At 33.5% G+C, this 12,594-nt stretch overlaps 2 protein-coding genes across 5 annotated transcripts in view; one reads left to right on the top strand and one right to left on the bottom strand.

Annotated features, from left to right (window-relative positions):
• Positions 1–12,594, bottom strand: part of LOC117176212 (L-lactate dehydrogenase-like) — a 111,633-nt gene that overhangs the window by 79,920 nt on the left and 19,119 nt on the right. The window lies entirely within an intron of this gene.
• LOC117176213 overlaps positions 4,710–12,594 on the top strand; it is a 74,874-nt gene continuing 66,989 nt past the window's right edge. The window contains exons 1-2 of one of the 3 annotated variants that reach the window (XM_033366347.1): positions 4,710–4,741; positions 7,753–8,065. The gene's annotated coding sequence lies outside the window, so the exon portion shown is untranslated. Of the gene's footprint in view, positions 5,008–6,711; positions 8,066–12,594 lie in introns of those variants that run through there. The other 2 variants (XM_033366346.1, XM_033366345.1) reach the window with 2 other exon arrangements.

Below are 12,594 nucleotides of genomic sequence, written 5' to 3'. Positions count from 1 at the left end.
TACGTGTGCGCGATGAGAATGTACCTGCGAAGCGGGTAAATTTTTTAGAAACAGTCTATGACTTTATAAATTTTTCCTAATTTAAAATGTATGCCCCTATATTAATTGAGTATTAAATTTTCCATTTATTTAATTTGTTTCAGAATTATAATGAAAATCAGTCCACAAACAGGTGGAGAAAGAGGAGGGTCAAAAAGAAAAGCAAAAACCTTCAGTTCTACGGTCTGCAACTTCGTGGAACAACTATATAGATTCACAAACTTATTTGAATTGTAGTTTATAGGCACACCTATATATTTATTTAAAGTATATAAATTATTTGAAAAATTAATGTTTGGTATCATTCTAAAACTAGACCCAAAAATACGTAATTGAATTTTTTGCAATTAACTGCATGATGAGAGATTTTTTAGTACACTAAAAAATCTCTCTTCATGTAGTTAATTGCAAAAACGTAATTCACTGTTAGAAATTGCTGTATGAAGTTTAATACACATGTATTGGAAGTTTTTTTCGCATACATATATTAAATTTAAGATACCACAAAATTTAAAAGTTGAAACATACATCTGAAATTTAATACACATGTTGTATTAAAGTTAATACAGATGTATATTGAATTTAATACAAATGCGTATTAAATTCCATATACATCTGTATTAAATTCAATACACATCTGTATTAAATTCAGTATACATCTGTATTAAATTTAATACACATGTGTATTAAATTTCATGTGTGTTTGAACTTTCAAATTTGGTGGTATCTTAAATTTAATATACATATGCGAAAAAAATTTCCAATACATGTGTATTAAACTTAATACAGAAATTTCTAACAGTGCAATTAGAAAACGACCTGATGTCAAAACTTTTAGATCCTCTGGATCATCTGATTGAATGCACAATGGCCTTAAATTCAAACACGCTTCTATCTCGCACAATAATGTTGTTAATACTTCGAAAGAAGGAGTTTGGGTTACGAGAAAGCATCGCAAATGGTGTTTTGTACATCGCACGCCAGATTCCCAAATCCCACAAAAATGCGGCGCTGCGGGGGGAATGAAATCCCGTCGAATTTTATCATTCAGCAAATACGCTCGAACTTCAGGGGTTTGTGTCGCCCCTTTAAAAGTTTCGTCAAGTTCGCGACTAGCACCTTGGAAAATCGTCCCTCTATCACTGTGAATCCTGTGAGGTATCGCTCGAAGGGAAATGAAACGCTTAAATGCAGCGAGAAATGCTTCAGCAGTATAATCAGCGACTAATTTAAGATGAATGGCTCGAATCGCAAAACAAACACTGTTATAAAAGCTGAATGAGACTTGTATCCTCAACCCCGATGAATCGTTACTTGGACCGGGCCCGCATAGTCGATACCAACGTGAGTAAAGGGTCTTGTAGGTCGCGTGATATGGCTTTTATGCAACGCACCCATTATTTGATTTGAAATATCCGCACGAATTCGAACACAAGGAATACATTTGTATATGATAGATTTAACTGTTTGTCTTCCTCGGATAAGCCAAAAGCTTTGTCTTAGCAGACTCAAAGTCAATTGCGTTCCTCAGTGCAAACATTTCCCATTAACATGTCGTATTAGCAAAGTTAATAGGATGTGCCTTGATAATAATTGTGAATTTTCGATTAAATTCCATTGCTGCGTTAGCTAATCTTCCTCCAACGCGATGGATTTTGTTTTTATCAAGCAACGGATTTAATGATATCAATGGACTGTTCCGTTCTAATTCGATTTTTCTATCTAAAATTGAAGAAGCGTTAAAAAATAATTGACTGAATATACTTGAGCCAAACAATTTCACTTTCACTGCAATATTTCACGATACTAGACATCATTTCCGATTTTCATTTTAACAGGGGAGAATCCGGTTTTAACAGACAAAAACTTAAGGACATGCGCTAAAATATGCACAAGTTTGAGCCACGAGATTCGAGTTGATAGATTTTCTAAGCAAAATGTAGGTTGTTCATATGCGTGATGAGTTTGCACTCGGAAATCCAAATCGGTTTCGAAGTTCCTAACGTTCCCGACTGAAGGCCAAAATTTTTCAGTTTGACTCAGCCACGTCGGACCATGCTACCAAAGATCATTTTCGGAAAGTTTACAAGCAAAAACACCACGCGAAGCTAAATCGGCAGGATTATCCTTGGACGGTACATGTTTCCAAATACTAGACGGTGCTACCGCCTGAATAAGAGCGATGCGATTATCAACGAACATTTTCAAATCGGAAGAGTACTTATTTATCCAAGCTAAAACATTAGTTAAAGCAGTCCAGCATATCGATTTTAGTTCTGAGAATTGCGAAGTATTTCTAATAGCTGAAATCAATTTAGCAAGAAGTAAAGCACCACAAAATTCTAAGCGTGGAACTGTTTGTGTTTGCGATTTTATCGGTGCTACTCTAGTTCGACTTGATAATAAAACAACGTGAATTTCTCCAGATTTTAAAGTCAAACGAAGATAAAATACTGCGGCATAAGCGACATTCGAAGCGTCTGAGAACCCATGAAGTGTGTTGTCAATAACCTCACTTCCTTGGCCTGTCCATAGCGGAATAAAAAAATTTTTCAATTTAATTAAATTCACACGATATTCGTTCCAAGATTTTGAAAGATCGTCTGGTAAAATATCATCCCAAGAGATCGATTTAATCCAGAGCTTTTGCATACAAATTTTAGCTAAAATTAATACCGGCGATACCCAACCGAAGGGGTCAAATAAACGAGCAATTCTCGTCGTTGTATTTTAAAGCGATAGACATCCAAGATGGGATGACAGACGATACCAAGAACCTTTAAACAATCGTTTCCATCTAAGGAATTTTAGACGGCTAAGCCGTATTTTAACGGATCAATATCCACGAGTAGCGATGGCGAGTTACTGGCCCATTTTTTCAACTTAAAATAACCCTTTTGAAGCTAATTTTTTACGTCCTTTCGAATTTCAATTATTGCAGCTTTTGAATCTGCTCCAAAAAGGCAATCATCACTATAAATCTGATGAGTAATGTTGATCGAGCCTTTAGGGTGCTGAAGTCCCTCGTCTAGGACCATTTGCGATTCAATTGCGATCCATTGCATTGATGAGAATCTGTCTATACATTTTTTCAATATCTGCAGTATAAACAAAGTGGTAAGTTCACCACTGCAAAAGAACTTCGGATAGATTAGTTTGTAATTTGGGCCCAACATGCATGTGATCATTAAGCGATGTAAAATTTGACGTTAATCGAGACGCATTAAAAACACTTCGAACAGCCGCACAGTGTAGCCGAAAGCACTTTTTGGGGCCAAAAGTCTGTCAACAACCCAATTTTCAATGGATTTGGACTTTTTTTAAAATGAGCGTAAGGCTTTCGGGTATATCAAGTCGGTGCGACAATTTCGATTGGGCTAAGCCAAAATTTTTTATTTAACAACAAGATAAACAATATTTTTACCATAACTTTTCAGATTTACTTCTTTATTTAAGATCTGCGCATTGATTAAAGAAGAGCCTGATTCAGTGGAATTACTATCTAGCAATAGTTTTCGGTAGATTAGAGTGAGAAAAAATTGTTTATAATGTTTTAAACAAATTAATGAACAAAGGACATTTTTTGTGATTCGCATTTATTAGTTGTTAGAAATTCACAGTTTTCATATAGAATATCAGAGTAATGTATGCCTAATTATGATTATTTTAAAATATCTGCTGCTTGGCAGTATTATTTAAATAATTTTCATAAACAAATAAACAGTTTTCGTATGTCACAATGAATAGGCTCCATTTTTTGCAGAATCAACCAAAAATGTCTTGTCAATGACTCCTTGTTGTCATTTTTTTCAAATTAACAACAACTGGTCATTATTTAAATAATATTCATAAAAACATTCACTTTTTTAACATGATTCCACGAATAGGGCCAATTTTTTCTTGCGAAACCCTCTAAATATGTATTGGTAGTTACTCCAAGCTGTAATTTTGTTCAAATTTATAAAAAATATTAATTTTTAAAACAATTTCTTATAATTAAATAAAAATTTTGACCATTTTCCCAAGAATTGGCTCCATTTCCCTTGTGAAATAAAGTAAAAATGTATTTTCAATGACTTTTTGCTATGAACTTTGCCAACGGATAAGAAAAGTTAATTATTTAAATAATTTTCATAAACAAATGTACATTTTGGTCACTTTTTCAGGAATAGGCTTATTTTTTCGTGGCGTCAGCTAGAAATCTCTTACCAATGACTCCTTGTTGCCTTGTTTGTTCAATTAACAAGAACTGTTCATTATTTAAACAATATTCTAATTCCTATTTCGAATGATTGCCAGCAAGTCCGTGAAATCACTTACCAAGACCACTCACTGATGAATTGACTTTTATTCCGCGTCACACTTCGCCACTGTCGACAATATTGTGGATAGAATGTATCACGCAGCTTCATTTTTACTTGCAATAAAAGTTCTTCAGATAATTGGTTTGCACTTTTTATGTCATTTGTTATCGCATCGATCTTATTACTACTTTGGTTCGAGACACTATTCTGAATGATTTTACATAAAGTTGAATTGCTAATTCTGTAATTCATTTTTTCATCCACATATTTTAGAAAAAGCATCAAGAATCAGGAAAACATGTTGTATATTCGGTTGGAAGAAATTATCAGTCGACATTTGGATTACGAACCGTGATGACAAAACAAATGAGTGCAGGTGGCGCGCTCCATGTACAAATGTACCGTCTATTATTTTTGTCGAAAAACTATAAAAACAATTGAGAATAGATGACGCGCCATCTGCACTCAATTGTTTAATTCATTTGGAATAGTGACTTGAACCAAATTAGTAATAAGATCGATGTGATAATGGATGGCATAAAAAGTGTAAATGAATTCTCTGAAAAACAGTTATTGCAAATAAAAATGAAACTGCGTGATACATTCAATCCACAATTTTGTCGACAGTGGCGAAGTGTGACATGGAATAAAAGTCAATTCATCAGTAAGTACGCAATGTTCTTGGAAAGTGATTTCACGGTGGACTTCAGTGATAATCTTGGGATTGATGCACAAAATAATGGTGTGCCTCAAGTAAGAAAATGTTCTCGATGATAAAAAAATGGATCGTCGACTGATTTCCGTAACATTTTAGCAATGTACGTGGACTTAGATTTGACAGCAAGAAAAAATCATAAATTAAAAGTGCATGCTGAAATGTAGAAGCTAAAAATGATTGCTATCTAGAATCTGACCACATTAATGTATCTGAATCAGAAGCAGAGATACACTTTATATCATTATTGTGGCACAAAGTAAAGAGAATTCTTTCAAAATTCAATAAAGATGAGCTGGAAGAATTTTATAAAAAAAATATAGTTCTCGTAGGTAAATGGGGAATGGATAGCGCTAGTGGACAACAAACTACGCGCCAAAAGTGGTCTTGCCTAATGGAGATTGATGCTAAGTTTAAAGATAATGAGAACATGTCCAATGATGTTGAAAACAATGATGATGACTTACCTGATTCTGATGCTGATAAGGAAGAATCAAATGATGATGAAAATGATAAGTTTAAATGCAGGATACATAATAATAATGTAGATGATTCTTCCATATTTTTGTTATCGTTTGGTCCATTTCAGTTGAAAGCTGACGAAAATGTTATTTGGAGTAACGAGACACCTAAATCAGTGCACTTTTGTCGGACGATGAAGTTTGAATTTGTAAAAGAGAACAGTTTGCTCGATTTACAAAAATACAATCACTGCACGAACTTGCTTGAGAAAGTTGCATTATATGAAATTCAAGCAAAATTTGTCGAGTTGGCCCGAAATACATAAATAATTTGACTCATATTAAACAGCTCAAGTGCAACGAAAATTATTACAAATTCGGTCTTTCGACGTTACACTGTTGGTTACGCTTCATGAAGTTTCTACTTCATATAGCTCATAATCTTGATTTTCAGAAAGGTTCAGCCAATGCACCTACCCTACCGAAAAGAATCTTTGAGTATATACTAAAAATTCTTTAGGTCAATGAATCTCAAAGAAATTCTCCGCAGGCACTCAGGTAGATATTTTTAAAGGTCCAGGAAGCTCGTTTAAATGGTCTGAAGGCTTTAAAATATCCTTTCCGAAATTGAAATAAGAATACGATCATAAATAACGAGCAGAGAGGCTATCTCAATAGAGTAGCCGACACTCAATGGTCCTTTGTTAAGCTTTCGTATTAAAATTTGAAAGTACATTTTTTAAATTTTATAGTTAACAACCTAAAACATAATAATTCGGAATCTACGGGTTTCGATGATTTCAGATATCTAACTTTTTTTTTAAATGCTTAAAATTGGAATTAATACGACGTTTCTCGTAAATGAAATGAGATACGCCAAAAAAGACAACATTTTTGAATTCAACTAGAAAATTGTATATCAGTATATAAGTTATAATTATAAATAAGTATAATGAGAAAATTCATCAATTAAAAAAAAGTGTTAATAATTTGAAGAGAAATTTGAAAAGGGAGAGCGGATTAACCACGACCAATTACTGTAAATAACTCTGTCCGCCCGGTACGTGACGAATACAAAAGGAACATTATATTACCGTCGCACTACTCTTAAAACGACCACTAAAAGGATCTTGAAAAGGACCCAAATCTCTCAAACTATCTCCGAGACTATTTTGTTTCAAATCGACTTTGTTTATAGACTCAAATGGGCCAAGTTATTTCGCTAAAGAAAACTTAAAGATTTCTTTCGGTTGGGTAGAACGAAGGAAGAAAAAGAATTTTAAAAATTGAAACAGAAACACATTCAAGATGTACTGAAATTTAAAATATCAATTTTAGTCGATGATGTAAAACAAGGTTTAGGAACAACCAACACTGGTAATGTTGCTCGCTCTTTCTTTGCCCAAGCTCAGGGTGTAGCGAAACAGACTAGGATAGATGAAAAATTGATCGTCAGGTTTTATACTATCTTGCAAGTGTTAACTTGTGGTAGGATGGTCGACTGTGATCAATTCAAAACATTTTGTTCAAAAACTGCAAAGCCTTGTGGGACATTATATGTCTAGTATCCAATGCCACCATCAGTCCATAAAGTTCTCATTCATGGTGCAGAGATCATCAGATCCGTGGATGTACCTTTCGGCTGGCTATCAGAGGAGCCCGAACAGGCTAATAACAAGATTTTTCGCAAGGCAAGGCGCGAAAATAGCAGAATGTCGAATTGAGTACTGACCAACAATGATATCATCCATTACCTCCTGATATCTTCAGATCTTAAGATTAGCTCTTCAATGGTCAAAGATAAGAAAAAAATAAAAGCTCTGTCGGATGATGCTGAAGCGTTATTGGTAAAAACTTAACATTCATTAAATAAGTCCCTTGAAAAAAAGAAACAAAAAAAAATAAAATAAAAGTAAAAAAATGTAGAAGTTAATTAAAAAAGCAAAAAAACCTTTACTCATCAACCGCTACCTTGACGATGCGATGACCATGACGATTGAACATCGCGATGGTGAAGAGGTTTAACGACTGTTCGTTATGTACGCTAATAAAGCATCAGGACCAAAAGCAGTTCAACTTTTCAGGAACAATCATGATATTTTATGGAATAAATTATTTACATCATCGGTTGTTGCCAAGATACGATTCCCAATAAATACATCATTTGATAACACTATAACTACAAACCCATCACACCTTTGATTAATACATGTAATGACCTTGGTTTTTTTAGCTCGATCCGCAAAAAAAGTGATCATTGAAAAATGTTCAAACTGTGAATTTGTTCATAAATATTATGTGAACAATCAATACTTTTTCCTAATTAGACAAATGTCACAAGAAGGAATAATTGGCAAGCTATTTATTATTGGTTTCGCAAAGAAAATTAATACTTTTCATAGAAAAATGGTTCAACTGTGCTTTTCTAAATAAATATTGTTTAAATCATGAACAGTTCTTGTTGATTGGACAAACAAGGCAACAAGGAGTCATTGGTGAGACATTTCTAGCTTATTCCGCGAAAAAATAAGCCTATTCCTGCAAAAGTGAGTAAATGTACATTTGTTTATAAAAATTATTTAAATAATTCACTTACCTTATCCGTTGGCAAAGAATAATAGCAAAGTTATTGCAAATACGTTTTTAGTTTACTTCGCAAGAAAAATGAAGCCTATTCTTGGAAAAATGGTCAAAATGTGCATTTAATTATAAAAAATTGTTTTAAAAATTAATATTTTTTATCAATTTGAACAAAATTATAGCTAGGAGTCACTAACGATACATATTTAGTAGGTTTCGCAAGAAAAATTGGCCCTATTCGTGAAATCATGTTAAAAAAAGTGAATTTGTTCATAAATATTACTAAAATAATTACCAGTTGTTGTTAATTAAAAAAAAAATGACAACAAGGAATGATTGGCCAGATAATGTTGGTTGATTCTGCAAAAAATGGAGCCTATTCATTGTGACATACGAAAACTGTGTATTTCTTTAGAAAAATTGTTTAAATAATGCTGCCAAGCAGCAGATATTTTTAAATAATCATAATTAGGCATACACTCCTCTCATATTCTATATAAAAACTGTAAATTTCTAACAACTAATAATGGCGAATCACAAAAAATGCCTTTTGTTCATTAATTTGTTTAAAACATTATAAACAATTTTTTTCTCACTCCAATCTACTCAAAACTATTGCTAGATAGTAATTACACTGACTGAGGCTCTTCTTCCCTGATTACTGGATGATGAGTTAAGTAGACTACTTGCGTCGGATCGAGTTCACGTGATCGGCTTCAAATTCGTGACATGTGGCTTAAACTTTCGTACTCATCCATAAACATTTTATATCGACAAAAAAGTTCTGGAGAGTACTTACCCCGTTTTAAAAATGATAATAAGGCCTTATCAGCTATTTTTCGAGAAGAACCGATATTAATTGGGGGTGCAGATTTAAATGGGTATCGAACAATATCTTGACCTTCGACAGTTCTAGTATGCGTTAATTTAAAATGCAATTCGCATTCCTCTTCGGATTTAGTTAAACGCGAGACGGAAGGTACCAATGTCGAACGTGATTCTACAGATGGCAAATCAGGGCGAAAACTATAATTCTTCCCCGAAAGAATCCAGCCGAATGCTGAATTTTGAGCAACGGGCTCATCAAAACGACCCTTTTTAAGTCCTTCGAGTAGCACTGAATCATAGAGGTCAGAAGCGATGATAACATGAATAGGCTGCGGCCCTGTAACATCGTCATCAGCGAAGTCAAGATTTTGCAAATGTGCTTTGATAAAACATCATTATTAACCGCGGGTACATAATGCGTAAGATTATCCAAAATCAACGCGTTTGTGGAAAACAGCGGACTTGACCCGATCGCGAACGAATTTTTATTGGAGCCATAAGACGTGTTTTACCAGTTGAAACATTTCCCAGCCCAAAAGCACGAACCGGGACCGAACGTCCAGAACTAGACGAAACAACTATTTTGGCTGTTGCAAGTAAAACTTTAGTAGGTTTTATCGGATTCGATGCCGCATGATGCGATTGAACAACTGGAGTTTCGCTGTTTGACGATGTAGGCGTATTTACATTTAAAGAATTCGAACTTGAGGCAAATGCATCTGTTTTCTCTATATGATTTTGTTCAAAATTTAATAATGTATGGTGTCTCATTCGACACTGAACGCAGGAGTACGAACTTTTACAATCAGCCACACAGGGCCCAGTAGGGTGGTCCAAAAAAGCACGGCAAAATGTCTTTGCATGCTATAGGACTACGATCCTCCCAACTTTTTTCCAAGTCCGAAAAAAAATCCCTAATTTTAATTTTTTAATTTTTTTTATTTTAACAGATGCCGGTTTCGACTGGAAGTTTCCCATGTAAAATTCATGGGGAAAAATCACTTTTTTCAGTTTTTAAAATAATTTTTTAGTGTTTGAAAAAATGTGAAGGGAAAGTATGGGGGCCTGTAGAGAATTATCCAACGAAGAATTTCATGTATCTGACATAAGTTTTACACCCCTAACACACCCCCACGAGTACTTGAAAAATACCGTTAAAACCAAAAATTTCAATTCTTCTGGAAATCGGCATTTGAACACTGTATTCTCGTCTTTTTTCACGTAAAATTTAAAATACTGGCCTAGTGGAATATTTATTATCATTGGTTAATTAATTCTTAATTATTGAAACAAATGGAATTTGTTTAAGTAATTTTTTGTTGAAAATTCGTTTTTTCCCCTAAAATCTTTTAGTATTAGTCTAGTGGAATATTTATTAACATTGTTTAAATAATCTTATATTGTTTCAACAATTATTTTCAAAAAAAATTTTCCTTCAAAATTATTACTATTGGTCTAGTGGAATATTTAATAACATTATTTGATTAATTTTCCATTTTAAAAAAATGGAATTTACTTTCATAATTTTTGTATTAAAAATTATTGATATTTTTTCAGTGGAATATTTATCAACATTGTTTGATTAATTTTTTTTGTTTTGAATTTTTTTGCATGAAAATTATTACTCAAATATTACTGATACATATTCCACTAGACCCACAGTAATCATTTTTATTTTTTTAAAATTCGAAAGAAAATTATTTAAGCAAATTCATTTTTTTAAATAATTGAATATTAATAAACTAATGTTTATAAATATTCCACTAGACCAATGGTAATAATTTTTAGGAAAAAAACGAATTAAAAAAATATTAAAAAATATTCCATTAGTTTAAACAATTAAAAATTAATAAACTAATGTTATTAAGTATTCCAGTAGACTAATAGTAATAATTTTAAGGAAAAAAAAAACGATTTTTGAAAAAAAAAAATTTAAACAAATTCCATTTGCTTAATAATTGAAAATTAATTAATTAAGGAAAATAAATATTCCACTAGGCCAATATTATTTATTTTAATTAAAAAAAAGACCGGAATACGGTGCTCAAAAGGTCGATTTTATGAACAATTAACATTTTTTGTTTTAAGGGTAGTTTTATGGTACTCGTGGGGGTGTGTAGGGGTATCAAATACATGTTTCTGATATCTGAAATTCTTCGTTGAATAATTCTCTACAGGCCCGCATACTTTCCCATCATATTTTTTCAAACCCTAAAAAACTATTCCAAAAACTCCAAAAAGTGATTTTTCCCCATGCATTTTACACGGGAAACTTCAAGTCAAAACCGGCACCTGTTAAAATAAAGAAATAAAAAATTAGGGAATTTCTTTTTTCGGATTCGGAAAAAATGGGTGGATCGTTGCTCTCTAAAACAAAAAAGCGTTTCTGAGCCACCCTAATACCCAGCTGCAAAACGATTCAAACAAAACTTTTTAGATTTCAAAAATTGAAATCGTGCTTTCCCAAATTTTTTCTTGAGTTCTGGACACGAGAACAATTTATGCGCGGCCGTACAGAGAGAGCAACTGGTTTGATTTGAAACAACATGAGATCTTACAGTATCAGATTTGGACTTTATTTCATCTTCTTTTTGAATCGCTTTTTATCAAAGTATTATAATTGTACAAAATTTGACAACATAGTTTTTAACGAATCTCCACGTTTTTAGACCCCCTGAATCTGAAAATCAAGTTTTTATGATAGCGTCTTTCTGTAAGTCTGTCCGTGCAGCCGTCCGTCTCTAAACACGATAACTCTTGAAAAAGTGTACGGATCAAATCAATCTTTGTCAAACTTTTTTTAAGGTCCTAAAAGAAAGAACTATTACGTTAAGGGAATGTGATATTTCGTCATAATGTAGGTCTCTGTCGTTCCGATTCTGTCGGTAGAACTCAAGAAGAATAATTATAGGAGAGAATCGTAACACATATAACCTCGAAATACACACACATCTTTAGAAAAATAAATTATTTTGAATAAACCCACAAAAAAGTGTGTGGGGACGTCCTTTAGCATGTTTGCTATCGTATACCAAATTTTTGAGACAAAATATTTATTATTTTAGGAAAAAAGCTGGGAGAACCTAAAACTAGTGCAATCTATAATTTTCTAATGTCTTCACAACAGGATTATTCTGGGTACAGCACATAGAGTTGCAAATGGAAGAGACCCTCTTCTTAAAATGGTCAGGAATCACGAGGAAGTGGGCAAAGGAGCATTTCTGTACAAAGCAGCGGAGGTGCCTGCTGAAACACTCGGACTTGACTTCAGTATTAGGGGTGAGCAAAATGCATCAAATCTAATCTATCTGGAGTACTCACTCCTGAAAGCCCGGATTAAGAATGCACAAGAGAAAAACTTTCGTGAACAGCTCCTCGATAAGAGGATGCACGGTATCTTCCACAGAAATGTGAAGGATCAGTCAATGTCTTGTGAGCTAACGTTTGCTTTCCTTAAATCGCCCGGATTGAAGCCTGGTACAGAGGGTTTCATTTTTGCATGCTAAGACGGTGTCATTTCCACCTTAACATACCGTCGCCACATTTTGAGCCAAGTCATTCCTGCTGATAGCTGCAGGGCGTGCCATGCACACCCCGAGCATTTAGCTCACATACTATCTAGTTGTCCAACACACGCGGGAACGACCTACATTCAAAGGCATAATGC

Source organism: Belonocnema kinseyi, chromosome 7 (genome assembly GCF_010883055.1).
Source record: "Belonocnema kinseyi isolate 2016_QV_RU_SX_M_011 chromosome 7, B_treatae_v1, whole genome shotgun sequence".
NCBI lineage: Eukaryota > Metazoa > Arthropoda > Insecta > Hymenoptera > Cynipidae > Belonocnema > Belonocnema kinseyi.
This window is presented reverse-complemented; position numbering and strand designations above follow the sequence as displayed.